The sequence below is a fragment of the Oryctolagus cuniculus genome, chromosome 11 (assembly GCF_051225735.1).
Source record: "Oryctolagus cuniculus isolate XC-2025 breed Fujian yellow rabbit chromosome 11, ASM5122573v1, whole genome shotgun sequence".
NCBI classification, from domain to species: domain Eukaryota; kingdom Metazoa; phylum Chordata; class Mammalia; order Lagomorpha; family Leporidae; genus Oryctolagus; species Oryctolagus cuniculus.
This window is the reverse complement of record NC_142877.1, coordinates 36,533,184-36,558,186: the sequence shown is the minus strand read 5'-3', so window position 1 is coordinate 36,558,186 and position 25,003 is coordinate 36,533,184. Positions and strand designations below refer to the sequence as shown.

Sequence of the window (25,003 nt, the reverse complement as noted above, 5' to 3'; positions counted from 1 at the left end):
ATCTCCCACTCCCTCTCCCATCCCATTCACCTCAAGATTCTTTTTCAATTATCTTTATATACAGAAGATCAACTTGATATATACTAAGTAAAGATTTCAACAATTTGCACCCACACGGATTCACAAAGTATAAAGTACTGTTTGAGTACTAGTTTTACCATTAATTCATACAGTTCAACACATTAAACACAGAGATCCTACATGGGGAGTATGTGCACAGTGACTCCCTTGTTGATTTAATAATTGACACTCTTATTTATGATGTCAGCAATCACCCGAGGCTCTTGTCATGAGCTGCCAAGGCTATGGAAGCCTCTTGAGTTCACAAACTCCAACCTTATTTAGATAAGGCCATAATCAAAGTGGAAGTTCTTTCCTCCCTTCAGAGAAAGGTACCTCCTTCTTTGATGGCCCGTTTTTTCCACTGGGATCTCATTCACAGAGATCTTTCATTAGGTCATTTTTTTTTTTGCCAGAGTGTCTTGGCTTGCCATGCCTGAGAAACTCTTAAGGGCTTTTTAGCCAGATCCGAATGCCTTAAGGACTTATCCTGAGGCCAGAGTGCTAGGGCCACATTTGATGGTGATACTTAACTGTTTTGGAAAAAATCAGGCCATAAGAACCAGTTGCCAAAGGTAGAAGGGGCTGTGAGATAGTTGAAAAAGGACAAATTCAAGATTTCTAAGGGTATAATTTATTTACTGATAAGTGTATGGTCTCAGATGTCAATGGGACATTGAGGGATCTATGTGCTCATATTAGTAATGAGCTAGACAAATGGCCCTTGGTTAATTTAAGGGTACCCAGAATTTCTCACACAGCAGTAATATTCCAGGCTTTGCATGAACGATATTCCTGGGGTTCATTCTGCCAAGCAAGACAAGCTCAGTGTGTTATGTTCATAACTTCATTTATCTCATAAGGTGTGAGTTGATTGTTAGGGCAAGATGGTGGCTATGACCAAAATACTCACAGTCATGTTAAACTGGATCCCTACAATTACCATAAGGTTGAGCAAATATCAGGACAGTCAATGGCTTAAAAAGTGGCTTTTCTTTAAGACTTTGCTATGTGCTCTGAAATTGTTCCTAGGCAGTGGTTGAGAGGTCTCTGTCTCTTCATGCCTTTATTTCATAGGGGTAGGGTGGGTGGAAGATGCAGAACTAACAACAAATGGAAGGAGAGGGAGGAAAAACTCAGTAAAAAAAATGCAAAAAATGCTTGGGGTAGAGTTTCCTTCTGTGTAAGTTCCTCTGATCCTACAGTTGGAAATGCAGATTCTTCTTCAGATAATTTATTGGAATGGGTAGGGGCTGGTCTTGTGGGAGATGGAGACATGGGGAATAAGGACATTGGCTTAAGACAAGGGGATAGGTCAAGGGAGGATGTGAGTCTACTTTTGAGCCTAATCTTATAGAGAATTTAGAACATAAATTGCACCACAGCATAATGACCACCGTGGCATAATGTCCACCTACAGGTAAAGGACAGCTGAGTAGTGCCTCTCTCCTAATGTCAACAGCTGAAATCATTAGCTGTGGCCATTCCCAGAGAATGGGGAAAAGACCTATTTATCACACCCATCCCCTTCCTTCCTACTGAAATCGCTGAAATGGCTTCTGTTGCCCAAGGTCAATGAAAGAGAAGGTTACTCTGAAGCATTAACAGTCCATACAGCTGGGAATTATGGTAACCAGCCCATTCAAGGGTTTCTCAGTAGAGCAGCAATAGCTCCTACATATGTGCTGTTCAACAAATTGGAAGGAATGAGTAAGCCATCCACTGTTGTGTCCAAAGGAGGGGGTCACTAGGATTGGGATGAGTGTGCAAAATGTTTAATAAGTAGTTGACTCCCAATATGGGTTGGAGTCCTAGAAAAGTCTTTTCCATTTAACGCAATATCTCTCCTGCTCCCTTGTCTATGCAGTCAGCCCTCCATGTCTGTGGGTTCTGCATTGGCCAGTGCAACCATGGATCAAAGATATTCAGAAAAAAATTTTCGTCTGTACTGAACATGTACAGTTTTTTTGACTTATGTTTCCTAAACAATAAAATAACTATTTCCATAGCATTTACATTGCATTAGGTATTGAAATAACCAATAGATGATTGAAAGTATGAGAAGAGGTGCATAGATTATATGCAAATGCATGTCATATTATATAAGGGATTTGAGCAACTATAGTTTGCTATCCACATAAGGTACCATGGTGAATCCCTTGAAGATACTGAGGAATGACTGTACACAGAATACTTGAATTAAATCACTTATATGGAGAATTTTTAAAAAATCAGGCAATATAACTTAAAATGCATTTAGAAAGCAGTAGAAAGCATTATGTTACTTCTTGAGTATGGATTCTAGGAATATTTAGTCTCTATGAGGTGTACTTTTTCTTTTCCCACATATTTTATTCAGATGAAAGAAAGATAACAGTGTTTTTAATTTCTGCTTCCTTGAAAACTCTGTTCAACTTTCTACTTGCAAAGGAGTACAATGAAAAATTCTACTCAAAATGAGACCTCATGGCAACCACACTCATAGATTTCATCAATTCTAAGATTACACACTTAAATATTACTGGCCTTGGGATGCATGGTGCCTTGCACAATCCTTTTAGGTCAGGTGGAAGTTGGGACCTAGTGGCTTTGCCTATGTCTGAAAACTCAGTCACCACTTCATTTACTTTATGTTCAATGTTACTACTAGCTGTGTTCTACTGAATTGCCATCAATAACTTGACATTGAAATGAAATATTTTGAAGGCAGAAATGTACAAGAATAGAGCTCTAGGGTATAACTTTGATGTTAATGAAGCAAATACTTATGGAGAAATAAACACATCTCCATGTTTTCTTGCAGAGCTACACCAACTGCTTTATGTGAATAAAGAAATGAAGATACTCACAAGGAAAGTCATTAAGTTTTATTACTGAAGCACAAGCAAAGCATTACTCATCCCATGCCAACCAACACAACCGGAGTCAGGACAAATGGTCACCTCCCTTGGAACATGTGAAATGATAAACAAAGCACAAGAAGTTGGTGTTCTGGATTCGTGCATTGCCCAGGACTAACATAAAAGCAGTCTGTTGCAGTTTAATTGCAGCACGTCTTTCTTTTTATCAGGACATGTGCTTTTTCCCATGAACAGAGCAGAGCATAACATTTTGTGAAACATAGTGCAAGGCAAGGGCATATTTGTTCTTAAAAGAAATCATTTTGGGAAATGGCTTAATGGGTCATGAAATTTGGATGATGAAACTATCAGGAACGCACCTGATGGCAACATAATTTGATTTATTTAGCTTCTTGCAGAAAACAAGAGTAGAATTCATTGGAAGCTTGGGAAGATTTGTTAGGGAGGGTTGTGGGGGAGGACTTCTGATAGAATTTGAGCTTTGCTTTGTGTGCTTGGAAGGAAAAATTGGACCAGTTACTAATCTACAGTATTTTAGAAGGTACTATATTTTTTTCAGCGCTAATAATCAAAATAATTAATTGTGACCATTTTGTTTTACTTACAGGACTGCAGTTTTGGATTTTTGGTTAAAGGTTCTGGTTTTTTTAAAAATGTTACTTTGAATTGTAGGAGCAGAAGAAGGCATTTTTAAAATACATTTTTCCCCATTTAACTGAAATAATTTCAAGTTCCAGCAAATAAGATTATTGTACATTTAAAGCATTAAACATTTATCAGTGAATAATGTATATATTCCCATTCTAAGAAATACAATTAATGAATGAAATTGAAATAAATTATTTTTTAAAAGATTGCATTTATTTATTTGAGATTTAGATTTACAGACAGACAAAGAGAGAGAGAGACAGAGAGACAGAGAGAAAGGTCTTCCATCTGTTGGTTAACTCCCCAAGTGGCTGCAATGGCCAGGGCTGGGCTAGGCTGAAGCCAAGAGGCAGGAGCTTCTTCAGGGTCTCTCAGATGGGTGCAAAGTCCTAAACACTTGGGCCATCTTCCACTGCTTTCCCAGTCCGTAGCAGAGAGCTAGATCTGAAGTGGAGCAGCTGGAACTTGAACCGGCGCTCATATGGGATGCCGGCACTGCAGGCGGAGACCTAGCTCACTATGCCACAATGCTGGCCCTGAAATAAATTATTTAAAGTTTAATACATTGTCAGTGGTTTCATGACAGTTCTTCTGTATTTATTTACCAATTAAATCAAATAAAAATGATTGAGACAACAACAAAAAATAATTGGGGCTTTTGATGAAACTAAGGTGAAATTGAGAATGCAGGGGGTCACTTGGAGAGTAGAGGCCACTGAGAAATTAGAGAACTTCTTATCTAGGAGGCAGGATGGTTCAAGTAAAGCTGGAGTCCTCACTGGTAAACAACAGGAGTTACTCACCTTACACAGAAGAGGGACTGACTGTTTAATTGCTGTTGTGATTTCCAAGTGGCTTTCCCACTCAGACTGTGTCCTCCGGCTCTTTCTCTCCACGAAGAAGAGATTGACCATGGATGGCAAATGGCAGCAGCAACAAAGGACACTTTGAGGCACGCCCTCCTCCTCGTGGTTTCCCTTGCTCTACATGATTAGAGAAACGTCTCTAGTAACAAACTATAGAAATGATCCCTGAAAATAAAGTCTCTGTGGAGTCACTTTGACTCTGTCTTGTCACAAACACAGTGTGACTTCATCGAAGCATGATTTATTGTTAATTGGGAACATCATGGCCTGGCTGCCAATGGGGCCATCATGGTAAAGAATGTGAAGAATTTATTGGACTTGAAGTTGAAAGCCTGGGTCAGATGACTTATATCTTTTGGGTGTGGGAATTCACTTAGTTTGTATAACCTTTCTGAACTTCAGTTTCCTTCACTATAAAATGGATCCACTAATCTGTACTTGTAATGGTGAGAAGACAAGATGGGATTAAGAACATGAATGGTGCTGGAGTTCAGTTACAAATGTGTTGGTTCCCTTGAGACTGCTTTGAACAGAAGGGCCAAGCTTCTGGAGGACCTTGGGTCTTGAGTGGTGGTGGAGAAGGGAGACAGGTGTTTGGGGACGATGCATGGCTTGTGCTGCCCGCCTATGTTCTCATGAGAGTGGAGCAGAGTTAGGAGCAGAGTGGTTACGAGGCTTACACACAGCTGGAGATGCAGGAGCCTGCCTAATGCAGCTGAGATCATGTTCTCCCAAAAGCAAACCTTGAGCCAAACATTCCCAGCAAGTGATTTGTCAAGACAGGATTCCCTGGAGAGACCAGTGAGGGGTTGTGAGAAACAAGAAAGCAAATGAGAGGAAGCCAAGCAAGGGTGTGATTTCAAGTGAAACCCCAACCACAGCTTGGTTCTTGCAGGGAGCTTTGTACATTAAATTACACCTTAGAGTATGTTCAACCTTAAAGCAAAGGAGCTAAGCATTTGCACCACTAGACCAGCTAGGCATTAGCTGTGCATTTCTTTGGAAGTCAGATTCTAGGCAGCTGCAATGCCATGGCTGTACAGAGCAGTCACTTCTCAGCTACTTGAGAAGCAAGGGGAATGGGTGTGATGCCAATGTACAAGCATCTGAATGGGAGCCAACAATGTCAGCCTGGGCTGAAGGAGCAAATTCAAGGAGGATTCCATGGACTTATTCATGTCCCCTCCCCTATATTCTCGTGACATCTGACTATACTATGCGCACCCGGAGAAGCAGCACTAGCTCTGCCCTAATGAAAAGGCTAGCATTTCCAATGAAGTAGCCAGAGAGCATATTTAAAAGACGTCGTCTTTCTGTCTGGCATGCCACTGGAGTGTGACCTGACTACAGGGGGTCTGTTAGAAGTAATGAGGCAAGATGAACTCTAGCAGATTCACTCTGCAGAGCGCCATGTGAGGACTGAACTAATATTATTACTGACCATAAATGTTGTTAGGGAGATGTGGAGGGCATGTTAACGCCACTCACCATTACAATCAAATCTCAATAATGACCAGTGAAGCAGGCTAATAAATTGGAGATTATGTGTGCCATGCATATTCATCCCTCCAGAAACCTCAACTTCCTAACTGCAAGAATTGCAAGGGTTGCTACTGGGCTTAAAGCCTCAGAGAAAGGGCAAAAAACAGAAGCTGAGTTTTTTACTATTAAGTTAAATTCTTTCCATCTTTCCAATGAAAATGGGAAACTAGAGTGAAGATGCTGGTTTTCTGCTAGGTAAGACACCCCTGAGTGCTGATGCAACACAGCCTTCTTGAACAAAGAGGAACCAGAACTCTGGGGCACTTTCCTCTGTCGCTCTGTAGCTTGTGTGTTGTGTAACATCAGACCTGCCAGTCTTGTGTCTCTGATTTTGGGGCTGGCCAAACACATTTTGGAAAAATAAAAAGTTCTTGTCATGGGCCTGCGCTGTGGCACAGCAGGTTAAAGCCCTAGCCTGAAGCACTGGCATCCCACATGGGCACCGGTTCTAGTCCTGGCTGCTCTTCTTCTGATCCAGCTCTCTGCTATGGCCTGGGATAGCAGTGGAAGATGGCCCAGGACCTTGGGTCCCTGAACCCGCATGACCCAGAAGAGGATCCTGGCTCCTGGCTTCGGATCGACGCAGCTCCAGACATAGCGGCCATCTGGGGAGTGAATCAGCGAAAGGAAGACCTCTCCCTCTCTGCCTCTCTCTGTAGCTCTGTCTTTCAAATAAATAAAATAAATAGTTAAAAAAGTTCCTGTCATCAAGAAAAGGATGTCATTTATGTGCATTTGTTAAAAATAAACCTGCTGTCACTGAAAACCCATCTGGGAAAATCTAAGGAAAAACCTTCAGGAGAAATATTATCATTGCACCAATGATTTTCATATTCTTAGGATCTCCCAGGAGCTGTAATTTCTTTATAATTTGGACATGATTTCTGAGGGTTTTATGCTTCTTTAGAAAAGTTCATTTGGGTGGATCAGTCTCCTTACCTCAGGGCTAAAGAGACACAATTCCCCTGATGCCGTTTATGCCTGATTGACCTTTCTGTGTCCAAGAAGCTGCTGCCCCCTGGAGTTATACAGAGGAATAGACCCATACTCTAACTCCATCGCTACCTACTGCACTCCTAAAGTAAATGTGTTGTGAAATAAATAATTAACAGGCTTTTCCAGCATTATACCTGTCACACAAAAATGATATTTCAGTTCACATGGCTGCACCAATCTCTTTGTATAGCTAGGGAAACTCAAGTTCAGAGGGAGGGAGTCATCGTCATGGACCACTGTGAGTGGTCATCCTTGCTAGAGTCCCTGCTCCAAGCATTGTAGCTTCTAGTGATGATTTAATTTAAGTCAGAAGATGCGACTTCTCACCTTGGCTGCTTCAGCCATCAGGGAAAACAATTTAGAGTATTTGAAAATCTTTGTTCCACAGAAGCTGTCTCACATGGGTGTTAGCACAAGAAGACTTCATAGCTTCTGTTTGGCAAACATAGAGACTGAGTAGTAAAACTTCTCCTAGCACAACATGTGGAGGTTCTCCTATGTGAAAGGTGAATATCTGATCCCCTGTGTTTCCAGTAGGGTCTCAACAGTCTGGATCCGTGACCCATGAGGCAAATCATCTCACCCTAGGCCTAACTTCTCAACAATACGTGGTTCTCCAAAAGTACTTGGCAGTAGAGCTCTGTGGCTCAGCAGGTGATTATTGGCAGGGAGCAGGATCTATTCCAACTGTTCCAACAGTTATGGGAAATTTTTATTAAGACATATAGGAGGGGTTGGCGCTGTGGCTTAGTGGGTAAAGCCTCCGCCTGTAGTACCGGCATCCTATATGGACACTGGTTCAAGTCCCAGCTGCTCCACTTCCCATCCAGCTCTCTGCTATGGCGTGGGAAAGCAGTGAAAGATGGCCCAGGTCCTCAGACCCCTGTACCCACATGGGAAACCCGGAAGAAGCTCCTGATTCCTGGCTTTGGATAGGCTCGTCTCCGGCCATTGTGGTCAATTGGGGAATGAACCAGTGGATGGAAGACATTTCTCTCTCTCTCTCTGCGTCTCCTTCTCTCAAATAAATAAATAAATAAATATAGGAAAGAAAGCCACTTCAAATCTGTATAATGCAAGTCTTAATTATTTCTGTCTTCATTCTTTTCCAAATTGGTGGTTTATCATTAAAGCGTAACTCTTGAGTATTTTGATGAACAATTCATTTTCTCTCTCCCTCTTTCTCTCTCCCCCAAACCTGTTCCTCCCTCTCTCCTTCCTTCCCAGCCTCTTCTCCCTCCCTCCCCTCCTTCCTTCTTTCCTTCCTTCCTGCCTCTTTCTTTTCTTTCAAAAACCGTATGGTCATGTTTACAAGAATTTTCACCCCATCTTGGCCAGAGTAGATGGATTAGCAGCAACATTCTCTAGTGAGTATACCATGGCTGCCATGCAGGGACTAGCTCCATCTCAACCTCCCTGCTCCAGAGAGAATAACCTATAAGGTGGAAGGCATCAAAAAAGAGCAGGGGAAAGCAGATACTATGCTACAAATATCTAAGGCAAAATATCTAAGTCCTGGATACCTCTAACAACAATATTACTAGAAAAGTCTCTGCTTTGCCATTTACTTTTGCTATTTTAGACCTTTTTGAATATTCTCCACTAAAGCTTAATTTGGCAGGCAGAGATATTGAGACTTAAACTTTTAAGGGCTTTTTCCCCATTCATTTTGCAAATATATAGGGGCTTTTGTTATAGGCACTTAATGGACAAGACAGTGTTCCAAATGTTTATCTTTTTCTCAGCAAGCCATCTTCATGTGCATTGGGGCAGGGACCCCTTTTCTGCCAAGGGCCATTTGGATATTTATAACATCATCCACAGGCCATACCACATTATCAACTTGAAAATTAGCCTGCTGTAGATTTATTGAATCGTGAGTTTTGCCTGCAGTTGCCTTGGCAGGGTCAGAACAAATTATTTCATGGACCTTATATGGCCCATGGGCTGGGCATTCCCTGACCATGCAAGGAATAATGATGGACATTAACATCTGAATGGTTTGGGGATGCAATGGGGAGCAAGGAGACAAAAGGATTTATTTTCTCAATATCCATGAAAAGTCTTGGAAGTTAATCCAGTGATTAATTATCTCATCATTCAATTTCAATTATCATTCAGTTTTACTGTATCCTAAGCTAACATTAGGTATCGTAGATGCAGCAATTTAAAAAAAAAAAATAGGCATGACCATTACATTAATGGGGTTTTTAAGCTGAGATTGATCTAGGATTTCTGAGTTCCCCAGGTCAGCCCACATATATTAGGTACTGTTTTGCACAAGGTCACTTGTTACAGGTTCTACAAAGGTGAGCAAGATAGAGAACTACCATTAGAGAGTCTAGGGTACATCACTAGAAAAGACAAAGATGGAAATTCATTCTTAAATTTACGTGCTAGCTTCCTTTATGCTATCTCAAAGCAGTCTCACAAAAATCTAGTTACAAATTTAGAAAAAATTTAAAATTCTTAACTCTTTATTATTATCAAACTGAGGCTCAGTGCAGTTGAGTGTTGTTCAGCTCTGCAACTGAGGCATGGGAGAAAGGCTGGGCTGTGGTTTCTAATACTTTAATTATTTAAAATACTCAGGTTTCCCTTCTACAAGTGTTCAAATATAAAGTAAATTACAATCTTCCTCAGGTTATTAAAAATGATGGTGCAGAAAACTATCTTCTTTATTGTAAATAAGGTAAAAGAATGTAAGAAAGGAAGCTGGAATGAAGGTGAAGCAGTTTCATAGAACTGTGGCTGAGTATTTAGAGAACTTGCCGTTCTAGTGGAGAAGTGAAAAAGGTTGGGTTTTGGAGTCAGATAGATTAAGTTTAAATCCTGACTTTGAGAATATTAGTTGGAGATCTTGGGCCACAATCCTGAAAGACACAATCCCAACACCATAATCCTGAATGTTGAAATCTCAAGAGATCAAAAATCTCTAAAGTCTTGAAAGATCAAAATCTCCAAAATATAATTCTGAAAAAAATTATTTATCTGACATTTATTTACATTTTGGAAAGGGGATTTATTTCAGAGACATGGAAAAACATGACAAAGCAGTTTGAAGGCAATAATCATGTAAGTATTTTTAGAGCATAAACACTCATATATATGAGTTACATTCACACAGGGATAACGGTTATGAGATGAGCTGTATTCATAAACAGGCTAAAGAATGAAATGTATAAATGCTTTCTCTATGGTCAGTAATTGCGTGCATTCAGCTTTATAACTGTGATCAGCTGAAATACCATGAAAATGGACAATCTCAGTCTTTTGACAAGATAGAGGAAAAAGTCATCACCTATATACAGTCACCCAAAAAGCTGAGATCTCAAGAAACTTTGTTTTTCAAATGCATATATCCCAAAAGGACATCTCTTCATGTGTTGAGGAAGTTGTCATGTGTTTACATACATGCATCATACCTACCCATGAAGTGAAGATTATGGTGATGCATTTCCATCATACCAAAATTTTTTTTAAAGATTTATTTATTTATTTGAAAATCCATGTTACACAGAGAGAGGAGAGGCAGAGAGAGAAAGAAGTCTTCCATCCAATGGTTCACTCCCCAGCTGGCCACAACGGCCAGAGCTGCACTGGTCCGAAGCTAGGAGCCAGGAGCTGCTTCCGGGTCTCCCACATGGACGCAGGGGCCCAAGGAGTTGGGCCATCCTCTACTGCTCTCCCAAGCCATAGCAGAGAGCTGGATCGGAAGTGGAGCAGCTGGGTCTCTAACTGGTGCCCATATGGGATACCTGCACTTCAGGCCAGGGTGTTAACCTGCTGCACCACAATGCTGGCCCCAATCATACCAAATTTTCAGAAAATGAATTAAAACTCTGAAATTTGGGGCAGGCACTGTGGTGCAGTGGGTTAAAGCCCTGCCTGAAGCACCAGCATCCCATATGGGTGTCTGTTCGAGTCTTGGATGCTCTACTTCTAATCCAGCTCTCTGCTATGGCCTGGGAAGGCAGTGGAAGATGGCCCACGTCTTTGGGCTCCTGAACGCATATGGGAGACCCAGAGGAAGCTCCTGTCTCCTGGCTTCGGATTGGTACAGCTCTGGCCGATGCAGCCATCTGGGGAGTGAACCAGTGGATGGAAGACCTCTCTCTCCGTCTTTACCTCTCTCTGTAACTCTTTCAAGTAAATAAAAGAAATAAAAAAAAACAAAAAACAAAAAACAAAAAAACAAAACTCTGAACGTCTCCACACAATTTACACTGCCGGTATTGGAAATGACGTAAAGTTGAAAAATATATATGTAAGTGTATTGTTTATCTGTTTGTTTTCATTTACTTGAAAAGTAGAATGTCAGAGAGAGAGAATCTCTATCTGCTGGTCTACTAGCTAATTATTTAAATCCTTGCAACTCACAACCAGGGCTTGGTCAGACTGAATCCAAGGAGCCAGGAACTCCCTTCTGGTCTCCCATATAGTGACAGAAACTCAGGTACTTGAGCCATCATCTACTGCTTCCCGAGATGCATTAGCAGGAAGCTAGATTTGAAATGGAGTAGCAGGGAAATTTTAAAAAATAATACTGGCCGGCGCCGTGGCTCCATAGGCTAATCCTCCGCCTTGCAGCGCCGGCACACCGGGTTCTAGTCCCGGTCAGGGTGCCGGATTCTGTTCCGGTTGCCCCTCTTCCAGGCCAGCTCTCTGTTGTGGTCCGGGAGTGCAGTGGAGGATGGCCCAAGTTCTTGGGCCCTGCACCCGCATGGGAGATGAGGAGAAGCACCTGGCTCCTGCCTTCAGATCAGTGCGATGCGCCGGCTGCAGCACGCCAGCCGCGGCGGCCATTGGAGGGTGAACCAACGGCAAAAGGAAGACCTTTTTCTCTGTCTCTCTCTCTCTCACTGTCCACTCTGCCTGTCAAAAAAAAGAAATAATACTGACAATTTAAAACAGTGGGGAAAATCCCTAAAAACCCAAAAGGAAAAAAACTAAAAGAAAATTTGGCATATTAAAAGAAGCACATCACAGGGTAGATTATGGACCATTTTGCCACGAGAGTCCTTGAGAGCTGGCCGAATTTTAGGATCTGGAAGTGTACTGTGGAGTCATGCTCATGATGAGTAGCTGCCTTTTTTCTTTCAGTGGGTGGCTAGTCTCACACATATTCACATTCATTGTCTGTGTAGTGCTACTCTTTTTGGAACTTCTGTGATTCAATAAAAACCAACATGTGCATTCGCCATGAGATTTTTTCCCATCCTCTGTGCCACGCTTCTATGTTGTTTTGATACATGCATTTATATACAGTCCACAAATTTGGAGAAAGAATTATGGTGATGGCATAGCTACAACATTGCATAAGTGTCTTCTTATCCTCTGTGGACACAGTTATTTTCAAACCCGTCAGTAACTTTCCTGGCTTCTTCAGGCACATTCAGCTTTAATTCATCAAAATCTCCAGGAATTTCATCAGCTGGAAGGAATGCCAATACAGACAAATGATTCATTTTTAAGAATTATTTTTTTGGGCCGGCGCCGTGGCTCACTTGGCTAATCCTCCGCCTGCGGCGCCAGCACCCCAGGTTCTAGTCCCGGTTGGGGCACTGGGTACTAGTCCCAGTTGCTCCTCTTCCAGTCCAGCTCTCTGCTGTGGCCCGGGAGGGCAGAAGAGGATGGCCCAAGTGCTTGGGTCCCTGCTTCCGCATGGGAGACCGGGAGGAAGTACCCGGTTCCTGACTTCAGATTGGCACAGCGCTGGCCGTAGCGGCCATTAGGGGAGTGAACCAATGGAAGGAAGACCTTTCTCTGTCTCTCTCTCACTGTCTATAACTCTTTCTCTGTCTCTCTCTCTCTCACTGTCTAACTTTGCCTGGCAAAAAAAAAAAAAAAAGAATTATTTTTTATTGTCAGTTGACGTAGAAAATCTACTCATTTCAATTTTCTGACAATACATTGGGCTGAACAGAGAAAGCAAACTCTATTGGTAAATGCTTGAAATGCACGTTTAGAAGACTTGATCATACCTAATTTCAAATCTGTCATCATGGTTTGAGGATTCAGTTGAAATCCATTTTCTTTTCAAAGTATATCAAATCTTGAAATAAGCTTATATATATTACTTTGGTTTTTCCAGTCATTAATGCATAAGTAAGCAGAAAAATTCTGTAAAGGGCATGGATTGTCATTAAAAAAAATGGGGAGACAGTTTTCAAAGTACCCTCCATTATCCAATGTGAAGCATGCACTGGTTTTTCTATGTTAGATTTATCAGTCAATGTAAGAAGTCTATCTATTTCAGTAGCCAAATTCCTAACCAAGAAGAGCTCATTATTTAATGTGCTTTACAATACTGGAGGAATGTCTATATAAGCACGTGTCTGGGTTAGAAAAGTCCTTGAGCTTGTCAAATTCTTTTTATTCTCTGACAAAAGGCGTTTTATGAAGCCAAGTATGGTGTACATGTGAAGGGCATAAACAGTGCATGGTTGGGATTGACTAATGTGACTATTATACTGCATATAACTGAGACCACACTAATCCCTTCCCCGGAATTAGGTTTCCCCCCTTATTTATCATTTTTTTTTCAATAGGAATTATGGTTTGAAAATTTGGCTATCAGTATTTTAACATTCAGGATTTTAATCCTTTGAGGTTGTGATTTTCATTGATTTTGGTCTTTGGGAATTTGAGCATTTAGGATTGCATCTCTGGGGATTATGATCCCACTATTAGTTGAAGTGTTTCAAATTAGTTAATTTATTCTCTGTATTCCCATTACTTATCACCAGAGAGCATGGTGAAGATTACATAAGGCACTATATATAAAGCACCTATTATTAATCAGCATTGGACATAACCTTTTTGTAAAACTAATTCTTCTATGAAAGGGAGTATGAAAAGTGTTCTTGTTGGGTTTTCTTTTTCTTCCAATCTTTTGTAATAGGGATCCCTAGATTAGTGTTGGATTGAATAAGTGGAGAACAGAGGTAAGGGAAATTAACATACAAAACTACTCATCACAGTCCACCCATTGTCAACTTCAGACCCACAAACATTGTTTAACTTACATTTAATATTCAAGTAAAGGTAATAACCAAAGCATTCTTCCATCTAAAATAACTGAATGTCCTGACTAGAACTGAAATGTTCTAACTCTTTCTCCAGAACAGAATGGAAATTTTTTGGGTGATGCTCACTCTTCTTGATATACTGTAAATGTATGTAACTTTATGATGATGCAGATTTAATGCTAAAATTCATCTTTTGCTATATGATAAGGAATAAAAGAAGGAATGAATAAAAATACTAGCTGTACACACACACGCAAACTTACAACGAACAAAATATAAGCACTCATAACTATTAAAATCTTACTTTCTGCAAATGGGCATGTGGTTTCAGCCACATGAATAGTATTAATAAGTGTTTCCTCCCTGCTACCATGATGCCTTTGCCCTCAGCATGAACTTCAGCTAGTCACGGTCATTTGCCTAGTGGAGTAATGCAAGCTGACACCCTGAAGGGTGTAGGCCATTATCAGTCCTGCCTTAATTGAATTGTTGTAGTTTTCCATTGACTTTAATCACAGGGCTTGATAGTACTAAGATATACCCTAAGGGTTGTCCTGCATTCCAGAAATACTGTTCTTCACTGCTGTTGTGTTATAGCGACTTTGTAATTAAGATGATTGGTAGTCTCCTTGGTAATTAAGATCAATCATCCTAGTTAGTAAAGTAACTTTCCTCTTTTCCTGTTGATTCAGAGGCATGAGAAGTCCCATTTGGCTAGGTGGTAGACTTGACTTCTGCTTCAATAGAATTATTGTGTTTCCTGGTGGAAGAATTCTGCACTTTGGGTATAAGACTTCTAGATCAGCAGAAAAAATCATGGGGCTAGAAGGCAAAAATTCTGCTACTTGATCACTAGGATGATTGTGAGTAGTGCTACTCCCATTTCCACTTCTTGTTTTCTGGGCATTGTGAATCCTGGCTGTCAGAAAATTTATATCATATATTGGATGCTGGTTGAGACACTTACCCAACCCCGCAAAGTATTGTTACCAGCTGAGACTATCTGAATCTTCAAAAAGCCATTCCACAGCTCATCCAAGCCAGATGTTTCAGGATGATAAGGAACATGGTAGAGTTCTTGGGTCTGTATCTGTTATAGAAGTGGCTGGCAATGATATTTACATTGATAAAGATACACATGCCCATGCACACACACACACTACTTTAAGAGGTTGCTGCAAGACATTAGCCTATACAATTGTGAGGGATGGCTAGGCAGCTCTGAAATCCAGAGTGGATCATCAGAAGGAGTTGGTAGAAACTTTGGGGCGCCAGCTGAAACTGCAGATCACAGACAGAATTTCTTCTTCCTCAGAGAAACATCAGTTTGGCTATGAATGTCCTTCAGCTGGTTGAATGAAGCCCACTCAGCTTATTGAGGATAATCTCCTTTGCTAAAAATTAATTGGTTTAGATATTAGTCATGTCTGCAGTATACCTTCACAATAACACATAGATTAGTGTGTGTTTTTTAAAGATATTATTTATTTACTTGAGAGGTAGAACTACAGAGAGAGGGAGACAGAGAGAAAGATGTTCCATCTGCTGGTTCACTCCACAAATGGCTACACTGGCTGGAGCTGGGTGGATCCAAAGCCGGGGGGTCAGGAGCTTCTTCTGGGTCTCCCACGTGGGTGCAAGGGCCCAAGCACTTGGGCCACCTTCCACTGCTTTCTCAGGCCATTAGCAGGAGCTGCAACTGAAGAGGAGCAGCTGGGACTCGAACCGGTGCCCATTTGGGATGTTGATACCACAGGGATAGGCTTAGTGTACTATGCTATAGCACCAGCCCCAAGATTAGTGTTTTATTGAATGACAGGAGTACAACCTTGCCAAACTGACACATAAACCTGTTATACAACCCATCAAAGATGATATTAAAAACTAAAATTGTTCTATCATGCTTTGATTCAATTTATATTATCATTTATTTTAACATGTTTACTTTTAAAAATACACATCAAGAATTTTTTCAGTTGAGTCCACACTTACTAATTAATCAATCCATGAGCCAAGGTCAGTCGTGCGTATCATATCATATGTGATTAGTTTCAAAGGTATTAAAGTTCATATGTGTGGGGAGCAACTCGGACTAGACTAAGTTACTGGAATTAAGACTTATTCTATGCATCTGCTTTCCCACAATATGGCGCTGAGAAGGGAAACAGCTTCTACGCAGCTGCCTCCAGTTCAACCAATAAACTGTAGGACCTGCTCCTGATTGGAGGAGAGCAGCGTACTCGGCGTGTGGGTAGCAGAGTTGGGATTGGTGGAAAAGGACTATAAAGGAGGAGAGAGACAACATGCACCAGGAACATCTAAGAGGAACATCTAAGGGGAACACCTGTGCAGCCCCCGAGAGAGCCGGCTGGCGGTGTGCCGCTCCCCCGCGGAAGTGGGGAATGTGGCAGGGGGAACCGCCCTTCCACGGAGGTGGAAGGGACGGTAGCCAACCCGGGAAGGACCAGCAGCAAACCCGGGAAGGACCAGCAGCCAACCCGGGAAGAACCAGCAGCAAACCCAGGGAGGGCCGAGCAGACAAAAGAACAACGCAGGGTCCTGTGTCGTTCCTCCACGAAGAAGGGGAGCGACAATATGGAACTGATTCATCCGAGCATTCAGAATGTTCTTAAAGAGGAATGGATTTCATAGAAGACCAGCTTTAAGAGAATGGAAAATTAGTAGGCCTAGATGTGAGCACAGAAGCTAGGGTAGCAGATGTGTATTTTAGAGTGTCAGGGCATTGTTTTCAAGGCCAGTTTCTCTCCTCAGCTATTTGAGAATCTCCTATTCTGCTCTTCAGATGCCACCTTGTCATAAAATTCCACTAAAACAAAAAACCTGCCTTGTGTTCACAGTTCTGTCATCTCTTCTTTATGCCAAATTTCTCTCTTCCTGCTTGTCCCTCCTCAGGGGGACAGGTCCTAAAAAATGTCTCATTCTCCTCTTTATTTTTCTCAAGTTCCTGGAGTGACATTGCAGAGAAAATAGAAGATGCTGCAAAAGTCAATAAGCCACATTCATTCAGTCTTAGCAATTGTTTCTAGGATGGTTGGGTTCAATTCCATGCACACACAAATGGATTAACCCAGGCTTTGAAGCATAGGCCTCATTAAGGGGCGATATAGAGAACATCTCAAAATAGTAATTTTTGAACATTTATTTTTTATCCTTTCCTTTCTGTTGTGACCTTTTCCCTTCTCAGTTAGAAGCATCTATATTGCCTTGAGGATAAGCAGATCATTAGAGAGAAAATGAAAAGAAACAGCAGCCAATGTTGAGCTTTCTGACTTGCAAACAGTCTTTTGAGATTCAAAAGTGATGACATGGGATAGATAAGGCAGTGTTTAGACCATAATCATAGAATTAGGAAGAGAACATAATCTTCAGGTCAAGGAGGCATCTTTGCTCCAATCACATAGCAAGAGGGGAAAGAACTATAAAAAGAGGTATCCGTGGACTCAGCAAAAGAAGATAATTTCCAGTCAAGGAGTGGAATTGTAAAACAAGACGGTGAACAGACCATAAAGGAAAACCTTGTAGCATATTTAATGTGAAGTATGGAGAGCTCTAAGATTTTGGTTACTTCTGGTAGGCGAATCTAACAATATTACCTAGAAGTCAGGAGATTGGACGAATAACCCCTACTTAAGATGTGAGGCTCCTCTAGCAGTCCTTTCTAGGGGGAGAGTTTCCAGTGAACTGAAACCTGAGAAAAGTGGCAACATTGACACATAAAGCACACCTGCATGATGAAAAGTCATGGCAACTGGGCCACTGAACTGAGCCTGGATCCTCCATGTCCTTAATACGGCTGCTGGCACCTAGCCTAACTCCAGACTAGGGGCATTCTCCAGGGGAGGCAGCTGTGAAACGGAAAAGAGACAAGCAATGTAATTTATTGGAAAGTGAATTATAAAAAAAGGAAATAGAAAACTTCCTTGAACAAAGCAAGGAAAGGGATTAACGGCAGCAAAGTGAAAGTATGGTTATTTCAAACTAAAAATAAAGTGATAGACATAAACCTCTTTAGACTTATAAAAATGTAAATGAATTAAACTTACATATTGAAAATCAGGGTTTATAAAATTAATTTTGAGATTTACTACTTTCATAAGACAAACAAGCAATGCATAAACACCAAATAGAAAAAATTTAGAAAACAAAGATTTGAAAATCAAAGCATCAGGTAAAAATCAGTGTAAGAAAAGTAGTACCTGGCAAAATAAATTTTAAGACAATATTATGAGGATGGAAAGGAATACCATGTGATTTGGGAAAAAAGAACAATCTAATAGGAAGCATACTAATCATGACCTTATAGGCAATCAACAACATTGCCTTGAGGCTAATAAAAATAAAACTAGTGAATTACAAGGATTGTGGTGACTCAAAGAAGACCATCAATATGCCATACATTCTATGGCAAATCTCTGGGCTTTCCTTGTCAGATCCTGTACCTAGGAATCTACCTCATTGCAGCTTATTGCTTTGTTTGTTTGTTTGTTTGCATTACTTGTTTTCCCACAAATCACTTCTCTATCTTGTCTTCCCTTCTCGCCACATTTATTTAGAAGCAATGTTTTATCAGACACTGCACCATGTGCCACGCTTTCAGTGGTGAGCAAAACTGAAATGATGCCTAATCTCAGGAGTTTTACAAACTAATGTAGGAGATTTATATTTAACAATGAATACCATTGAATAAATAAGCACAAACCAGAAGTGTACTGAGAAAGAAAATTATTTTGTTCCGTGAAAGAGACTGTAACATGGCAACAAGATAGCACAAAGACGGCCCTTGAGTTGATTCTGAAGAATGAAGGATAAAAAGGAGTTGCCATGTGAGGACAGAGGTGAGTTTTACAGCCCGGGGGACCAGGCTCCCTCCATTGGTAGAATGTTTTTCCCCTCTGCTAAGAATGCAGAAGAGTATATTTCATTGGTTTATACACATGAAAGAAAACTGGGTTTGTTTTAATTTATGGATAGTCTTAAAATTTCTACTGAAAACATTTAGATGTTTATCATTGTTGTTCCGGCATTGAAATTTTATAGAAGAAATCAAAGGCTAGTCCAATTTCCTTGTTTGCATACAACCGGATTTTCCTTTTTATTGTTTTTGGTGAGTGCTTGAAATATTCATGTTATTTCCTTACGTTTAAGATTTTCACAGTGTGTGTTAGAATCTTGTCTTTAATTGTTTCCAAAATGATATCTTTATTATAGGATGTTGTGGGTTCTTTTTAAGATTTTATTTATTTATTTGAGAGGTAGAGTTACAGACAGAGAGAGGCGGGGGGAGAGTGGTCTTCCATCTGCTAGTTCACTCCCCAATTGGCTGCAACTGCTGGAGCTGGGCCAATCCAGAGCCAGGAGCTTGGAGCTTCCTATGGTGTCTCACAGAAGTACAGGGGCCCAAGCACTTGGGCCATCTTTCACTGCTTTCCCAAGACATGAGCAGAGAGCTGGATTGGAAGAGGAGCAGCTGGGACATGAACTGGTGCCCATATGTAATGCCAGCACCACAGGCAGAGGCTTAGCCTGCTACACCACAGTGCTGGCCCCTAGGATATTGCATTTAATTAATTTGATTTGATATCAACTATTTGATGTGTACTCATACTCATTTATTTTTTTAAAAAAGAGATACTAGTTATTCCCATCTTGAATTTCCATTTGCTGCTAGGAAAGTACATTATATTCTCCCCCATTATATTTAGCTTGTTTCCTTTCCTCCAAAATTCTGGCAGTAGTTACCAAAATGTTCATGAAGGACCAATTCTTCCCTTTATGGAAGAACTAAGATTTTCCATCCAAGAATTGTTGGTTCTGCATAAAGCAACTCATCCCCCAAATACTTTTCATACTCTGTCCTTACCCTACATCATCATTGATTAGACAATGAGTGTAGGTGTGACCCAAGCCACACTCAATAGAATTTCTCTCTTGAGAATTTATCATTGGGATTTAAAGTGACTTTCAGGGCCTAACAGCCAAGAGTTTTCAACTCTTGGTTCCAGACCCACTTCAGACCTAACAGGTCACATAGTTCACCAAAAAATGTGTATCACATTAATACCCACCCTTTTTGTATTTTTGCTTCTATAGTTATATTTGTGTTACTTATAGTCAAAATAATGCACCTGAATTCACATATCAGGAGAAATTATTCCAGCCTTCTAAAGAGCTGCTCACTGTAACCTACATATAGAGGGTTAGGACATATTTGAAGAACTTAAAATTGATGAGAAACAATTTTCTGCTTGAACAGCAAAAATCTGAATGCAAGTTGTGTATAATGAATACACACGTATTAGAGTTCAAGAGAGAAAGATAGAGGATTTAAAGGGCATTAAGATACTTTTCTTCAGCTCTCTACAGTCTTTGATGTTTTCAGAGGAGGCTGCTAAATCCTCATCTGGCAGACATGTCATGGTGGGGAGGTGGGGGGTGGAGTGTCTGTTGTTCCCTACATCAATGGTCAATCCTGCTTGTCAAAAAGACACTATTCTTTGACCAAAAGTTCAGGAATAAAATGAATATTTTTCTTATATGAAAAATCTAAGGGCTTTCAGATCAAAGCATACTAATAGTGAAATAAAATGAGAAATAATGGTCAAGATAAGACCTGTATTTTCTTAGTCCAGTAACTGGTAGTTGTCAAGTGCACCTACTAAAGTTAGTGTGATCAGCAAGCATAGAGAGGAATACAGAACAAAGATGAATGATGATTTGTGTCAACAAAAGAATGACCAAAGCTTTATTTAGTAGGTTAGGAACCTTGAAACCTATCACTAGTCTCATGTAAAAGGTGAAACCTTGAAACAGAAGCAAAGTACAGCATACGAAAAAGCAGGATAGGAGATGATCTCATTTAGTGGATTTACATGTGTGCATGGAATAAGAGAAGAAACAAAGTATTTTATTTGTATTGTACCATGTATTTGTCTTAAGTAATAATAAATCTACTACTCATTAAAACTGGTGTGAAACTTATGTGATACAGGTAATGGTTTTTAAGGGAAAATAGTAACCTCAAAGATTTATGCCATTAAAGAAAGAAGCTGAAAATTAATAAGCTAACATTTTAACTTATGAAAACAACAAAAAATAAAACTAACCAAATTAAAATAAAGCATTATAAACTTAAAAATAGAACCAATGAAGATGAGGAAATAATACAAAAACAAGCAAACAAACAAATAAAAAAACAAATGTACTATGGATTGATGTCAGTAGTGCCAATTCTTGTTTCTCTGAAGAAATAATAAAAATCAACAACTCTCTAACTGGACATATGAAGAAAAGAGGTCACAGAGAAACAATGTCAGGGATAGTCCTAACAATGTGGGGACTGACACGATCATAAAGGTGAATACAAAAGGAATAGTTCATTCTAATCTTAGGGAACTTTGTTCAGAGACTAGAAAGAATATCTTCAAACATATGTCTTTATTTATTTATTTATTCATTTATTTATTTATTTTGTTGTTGACAGGCAGAGTTAGACAGTGAGAGAGAGAGAGAGAGAGAGACAGAGAGAAAGGTCTTCCTTTTCCATTGGTTCACCCCTCAAGTGGCCACGACAGCCAGTGCGTTGCTGCTGGCGCACTGCGCCAATCTGAAGCCAGGAGCCAGGTGCTTCCTCCTGGGCTCCCATGTGGGTGCAGGGCCCAAGCACTTGGGCCATCCTCCACTGCACTCCTGGGCCACAGCAGAGAGCTGGACTGGAAGAGGAGCAACCGGGACAGAATCTGGCGCCCCGACTGAGACTAGAACCCAGGGTGCCAGCGCCGCAGGCGGAGGACTAGCCTACAGAGGCAAAGAAGCAGAGACAGGGACAGTTAGAGACAGAAAAAGCTCCAATCTGCTAGTTCATACTCCCAAACGCCTGCAACAGTAAGGATTGGGCCTCTGAAGCTGGGGGCAGGGGACTCAATTCAGGTTTCCTACATGGGTGGAAGGAGCCCAATTACTTGAGCTGTCACCTGCTGCTTCCCGGAGTCTGCCTTAGCAGGAAGCTGGAATTGGGAGATGGACCTGGGACTTGAACCCTGTCACTTTGATATGGAGACATGCATCCTAATCAGGCGCTTAGCCACAAGGCCAAATGCCTGCCCTGAAACTGAGGTCTTAAAACTAATAAAATCTTGACAACATAACCAGTGTAGGACAATAGGATAAATGGAAGTTGTACTTCAATCACTCATGGGTGTGAATACAAACCTCTCACCTCCCAGTAAAAATCAATAAAAAAGTTGAACCCAGCACTGTAAAATGAAATATAAAATACAACACCTTGACAAACTTGGGCTTATTACTTGTAGGTAAGATTATTATGTGATACAATTCACCTTAGTAGCAGGGGAAATATCTATATATTTATATCTATATTTATATCTGTATCTATACCTATATCTATACCTATATATCTACCTGTCTATCTATTATATTTCTATTTCAAGGTAAATTTATTTTGGTGCAGAATTAATTTGAAAGTTCATGCATGATTTTTCATAATATGCATCTTCTCTGAACTTTTTGAAAGCCCCCTCTGTGTGTGTGTGTGTGCATGTATATGTTCATAACAAGATATTTATTTTAAGGGATTGACTCACACAATGGACAGATTGGCAAGTCCCAAATCTGCAGGGTAGATTGCCACACTGGAGATTGGGGAAAAGCTGATGTTGCAGCTCAAGTCTGAAGCACCTTTGCTAACAGAATTCTTTCTGGCTTGAAGGAAGTTGGTTTTTGTTCTTTTCAGGTGCTCTGTCAACTAGATGGGCCCTCCCTAAAAGCCACCAATTTAAATGTTCCACTCATCTAAAAATCCCAAACAGAAAAATCCAGGATAATACTTACCAAATATCTGGGTGCTGTGGACCAGCTAAGTTGACATACAAAATTAACCATTGTAATAAGGAAACAGTTGAGAATATTCTTTAAAGTCAAGAGCATGGCAAAGTGTATCTGTTAATAAAATATCTATGCAGCATGTAACAGAGGGTTTAATCAGTGCAACAAGACAAAAAAATCAATAAATAAAAAACAATTAAAGGTTGAAAGATTAGAAACCAAATCTCATAATCTTTCATGATATGATTGTCCCAAAGAAATTTTCTACCAGAAACTTTTCAGAATTGTTGAGGAAGCATCTTAGTCCATACTCATTGCTATGACAAAATAGTACAGACTGAGTATTATGTGAAGAAAAGTTGATTATTTTGGGTCATAGTTTTGTATGTTAGGAAGTCCAAGAACATGATGCTGATATCTGCTTAGCTTCTGCTAAAGGCCTTTTTGCTGCTGCCTAGGATGGAGGAGGACAAGAGGAAGGAAAAAAAAAAAGACACAAGGAAACTAAACTCACTTTTACAATAATCCACTACACAAGAACTGACGCATTCCCATTAGAACAGCATTCAGTCATTCACGAGGGTGGTAACCTAAACACGTCCCAGGTTCCAACAGCACTTTGACCTTTGGAGAACACATTTAAACCATGGTAGGGTGCTTAATATATTTTCTAGGTATAGGATGAATTTTAAAATAATCAATTTTACCAGCTTCTACCATCCTGGCCATTTGGGGAGTGAACCAGTGAGTTGAAGATCTCTCTTCTCCCCCTCCCCCCTCTCTCCATCTTCTGTAACTCTGCCTTTCAAACAAATAAGTACATATTTGAAGGAAGAATTGATCTTATTCTATACATTATCAACAATTAGAAAAATTCAGCTTAACAAATTACTAAATACAACAGCAATAAATGTATTTGGTACATAGGACAACATTTCAAAAAAGCAAAGATGATGTTTATATATATATAAATACAGATAAAACTATTTCTTAAAGACTTTTTATTTATTTTTAAGACTTTTTTTTTACTTATTTGAAAGAGTGGCAGAGAGAGAGGGAGAGACAGAGAAAGAGATCTTCCATATGTTGGTTGTCTCCCCATACAGCTGCAATGGCTAGAGTTGGGCTCGGCTGAAGTGAGAAGCCAGAAACCCTTCACGTGGTCTCCCATATGAGTGGCAGGGGCTCAAGCTCAAGCATTTGGACGGTCTTTTCTGTTTTCACAGGTTAATCAGTGGGAGTGGAGTAGCCTGGACTCACACTGGCGCTCAGATGTGAGGTGCTGGCATTGCAGGAGTAACTTAACCCCACTGCACTGCAATACCAGCTCCAATTGTAAAACTTTAAAAATTGAATTGAAGAAAAACTAAATATATAGAAATACATTTATCAGACAACAGATTTACTGTCAACATTACCAATGTCATTTGTTTCTGAATTGATTTATAGATTCAATATACTTGAAATCAAAAACAATTTTTAAAATGAGATTTGACAAACTCATTCTAAAATGTATTTGGAAGAGCAAAGATCCAAAATTAACTATAAATACAATTTATACTACAGGTAGGTTAGCAGGTGCATACAAAATATCTTCTATATTGTCATCAAAAGAGACAAATAGTTCACATAGGCACATAACAGAGAGCCAAAGCAGACTCCATGAATCTTGGAAGATGATGGGGTTCAAATTGTGTTAGATTGGTAAGGAAATTATTGACTATTCCTGTGACTCAGCAAGTCACTTTACAAAAGTGATTCATAGGACAATAAACAGAAATGACACATGGATATGGAAAAATTCTGTCATTAATAATTTTGAGAACTGCAAATTAAGGCCAACAATGAAATATTATTTGGTAGTTACTTGTTTTGCCAAAACTTAACTTCTGCTAATACATCTGGGAAAGGATGTAAAGCAAAGAAAATTCTCATTCATGACTGCTAGTGGAAATAAACATTGAAATTATTTTGGAAAATAATTTTAAAATTTTTCTATATTTTGAGTGGCAGAGAGACAGAGACAGATCAACCTCCCATCCTTTGGTTCACTCTCCAAATGCCTGCAATAGTTCCTGGCTGGAATCAAAACTGGGAGCCAGGAACTCAATCCAGGTCTCTCCCACAAGTATGGCAG

The 25,003-nt window shown here is 40.1% G+C and overlaps 1 long non-coding RNA gene and 1 pseudogene across 1 annotated transcript in view; both read right to left on the bottom strand.

The window, feature by feature from the left end:
- The window catches only part of LOC149123412 (uncharacterized), a 734,608-nt gene that overhangs the window by 308,366 nt on the left and 401,239 nt on the right, over window positions 1-25,003 (bottom strand). The gene's annotated exons all lie outside the window — the stretch shown is intronic.
- LOC127491270 (small nucleolar RNA U3) lies at window positions 4,429-4,616 on the bottom strand (annotated as a pseudogene).